Raw genomic sequence first — 3909 nt, 5'->3', positions numbered from 1 at the left:
GAGGTAGGGATTGATGACCTTCTTGAAGATCTTGTCCTTCGGAGCTTTTGGGGAAGTCATAGCGATCTAGATCTGCAACAGAAACATGCTCGAAACGAAAAACAAAGGAAATCTGAGTGATGCAGGGGTCAGACCAAACGGGAGTATATATAATTATTTTTTCAGACCAGAAGGAGTACCCTGCACGAAAACGGAGTCCGGGAGGCGCACGAGGTGGCCACAAGCCCTCACGGCGCGACCAGGGGGTGGGCCCGCGCCGTGCAGGCTTGTCGCCTCCTCGCGCACTTTCCGGACTACTTCCAATTTTTGTATTTTTTCAAATATTCCAAAACGGAGAAAATTTCCTACTGGAAAAGTTTTGGATTCTGTTTTCTTACCAAATAACATACCTCTTCGTTTTCGGAGTTTGAAAAAGGCTGATAAATATCCCTTAGGTATTCTTCCGGAGTTATGGTATTGATAATATTGCTTTCAACATTTATGGGAGTACCTGAGATATAATGCTTGATTCTGTGCCCATTTACCACTCTCGGACAATTACCTTCCGTGTTGTTGATCTTGATAGCACCAGAACGATATACTTCCTCAACAACATAGGGACCTTCCCATTTAGAGAGAAGCTTGCCTGCAAAGAATCTTAAACGAGAGTTATATAGCAAGACATAATCACCTACATTGAACTCACGCTTTTGTATCCTCTTATCATGCCACCTCTTAACCTTCTCTTTGAACATCTTGGCATTCTCATATGCCTGAGTTCTCCACTCATCAAGCGAGCTAATATCAAATAACCTCTTCTCACCGGCAAGTTTGAAATCAAAGTTGAGTTCTTTGATTGCCCTATAAGCTTTATGCTCTAGATCAAGAGGTAAATGACATGCTTTACCGTACACCATTTTGTACGGAGACATGCCCATGGGATTCTTATAAGCAGTTCTATAAGCCCACAGCGCATCATCGAGCTTCTTAGACCAATTCTTTCTAGACCTATTGACAGTCTTTTGCGGAATTAGTTTAATCTCTCTGTTGCTTAGCTCTACTTGACCACTGGACTGGGGGTGATAGGGAGACGCAATTCTATGGTTGACATCGTACTTAGCAAGCGTTTTACGGAAAGCACCATGAATGAAGTGTGAACCACCGTCGGTCATTAGATATCAAGGGACTCCAAATCTAGGGAAGATAACTTCTTTTAGCATCCTGATAGAGGTGTTGTGATCAGCACTACTAGTGGGGATAGCTTCTACCCACTTAGTGATGTAATCAACAGCAACTAGGATATGAGTATACCCGTTGGATTTTGGAAAAGGTCCCATATAATCAAAGCCCCAAACATCACATGGTTCAATGACAAGTGAATAGTTCATAGGCATTTCCTGACGTTTGCTAATATTACCTATTCTTTGTCATTCGTCACAAGACAAGACAAACTTACGAGCATCTTTGAAGAGAGTGGGCCAATAGAAACCTGATTGCAATACCTTGTGTGCAGTTCTATCTCCCGCATGGTGTCCTCCGTAGGCCTTGGAGTGACACTTTTGTAGGATCTGTCACTATTCATGTTCAGGTACACAACGTCTAATAACACCATCTACTCCTTCCTTAGAAAGGTGAGGATCATCCCAAAAGTAATGTCTCAAGTCAAAGAAGAATTTCTTCTTTTGCTGGTACGTGAAACTAGGTGGTATATATTTGGCAACGATATAGTTTGCATAATCAGCATACCACGGTGCACTACGTGAAGCATTGATGACACTCAATTGCTCATCGGGAAAGCTATCATCAATAGGTTGTGGGTCATCAAGAATGTTTTCCAAACTAGACAAGTTATCTGCTACTGGGTTATCAACACCCTTTCTGTCGACAACGTGCAAATCAAATTCTTGTAGCTAGAGAACCCATCTGATAAGTCTAGGTTTAACGTATTTCTTCTCCATGAGGTACTTAATAGCAGCATGATCAGTGTGAATAGTGACTTTGGAATCAACTATGTAAGACCTGAACTTTTCACATGCAAACACGTCTGCTAAAAACTCCTTCTCCATAGCAGCATAGTTTCTCTGGGCACTATCTAGAGTTTTACTAGCGTAGCGAATAACATTCAACTTATTATCTACTCTTTGCCCTAGAACATCACCAACAGCATAATCACTAGCATCACACATGATCTCAAAAGGCAAGTTCCAATCAGGTGGTTGAACAATAGGTGCAATTATCAAAGCCCTCTTAAGTATTTCGAAGGCTTCCTCACAATCATCGTAAAAAAAAGGAATATCCTTTTGTAAGAGATTGGTAAGAGGCCTAGAAATCTTAGAGAAGTCTTTGATGAACCTTCTATAGAAACCAGCATGACCAAGGAAATTTATTATACCTTTGATATCTGTGGGGTATGGCATTTTCTCGATTGCATCAACCTTAGCCTTATCAACTTCAATACCTCTTTCAGAAATTTTATGTCCTAAGACGATGCCTTCATTAACCATAAAGTGGCACTTCTCCCAATTTAAGACAAGATTGGTGTCTTTACATCTCTGTAAGACTCGATCAAGGTTGCTGAGGCAATCATCAAAGGAAGACCCGTAAATAGAAAAGTCATCCATGAAAACCTCGACAATCTTTTCACAAAAGTCAGAGAATATAGCCATCATACATCTTTGAAAGGTGGCAGGTGCATTACATAAGCCAAAAGGCATACGTCTATAAGCAAAGGTACCGAAAGGACATGTGAAAGTGGTTTTCTCCTCATCAGATTGTGCAACTCGTATTTGGGAGAAACCAGAATAACCGTCTAGAAAGCAGAAGTGTGTGTGTTTGGACAACCTTTCTAGCATTTGGTCGCTAAAAGGCAAAGGGCAATGATCTTTCCTAGTGGCATTATTCAGTTTCTTAAAATCGATCACCATCCTATAGCCAGTAATAATCCTTTGTGGGATCAATTCATCCTTATCATTAGGGACAACGGTAATACCTCCCTTCTTAGGGACGCAATGCACCCGACTCACCCAATCGCTATGAGCAACAGGATAGATAATACCCGCTTCGAGGAGCTTTAGTATTTCTTTTCTTACTGCCTCTTTCATCTTAGGATTTAATCTCCTTTGATGATCAGTTGTAGTCTTGTGCTAGCATAGGGTAGGACTAATGCCCTTTAAGATCATCAAGAGTATATCCAATAGCAGCACGGTGCTTCCTCAGAGTTTTTAGTAACTTCTTTTCTTCATGGTCTGAGAGGCTAGCACTAATTATAACAGGATATATCTCTTTTTCATCAAGATAGGCATACTTAAGAGTACCAGGCAACTGTTTAAGCTCGAACACAGGATCACCCTTTGGTGGGGGTGGATCCCCAAGCAGTTCAACATGCAGATTGTTCTTAAGGATATGATATTGTTATAAGAAAACTCTATCTATCTCATCCCTTTCATCCATATGCATATCATTTTCATGCTCAAGCAAGTATTGCTCTAAGGCATCAGTAGGAGGCACGACAATAGAAGCTAAGGCAATAGTTTCATCCTTACTAGGAAACTCCTTTTCACGAGGTTGTCTACCAAACTTGGAGAAGTTGAACTCATGTGACACGCCTTCAAAGCCAACAGTGACAGTTTGCTTCTCACAGTCAATATGAGCATTGACGGTATTGAGAAAAGGTCTGCCAAATATGATGGGACAAAAGCTATCTTGTGCGGTAGCAAGAACAAGGCAATCAGCAGGATACTTCGTTTTACCACACAAGACTTCAACATCCCTAACAGTTCCCACAGGGCAGATAGTATCTCTATTGGCAAGCTGAATAGTGACATCAATAGGCTCTATCTCAACAGGTGCAATCTCATCTTTAATTTCATCGTATAAGGATTGAGGTATTGCACTAACACTAGCACCCACGTCACATAAACCATGATAACA

Source organism: Hordeum vulgare, chromosome 2H (genome assembly GCF_904849725.1).
Source record: "Hordeum vulgare subsp. vulgare chromosome 2H, MorexV3_pseudomolecules_assembly, whole genome shotgun sequence".
Classification (NCBI taxonomy): domain Eukaryota; kingdom Viridiplantae; phylum Streptophyta; class Magnoliopsida; order Poales; family Poaceae; genus Hordeum; species Hordeum vulgare.
The sequence above is the reverse complement of the archived record's forward strand: the minus strand, read 5'-3'. Positions refer to the sequence as shown.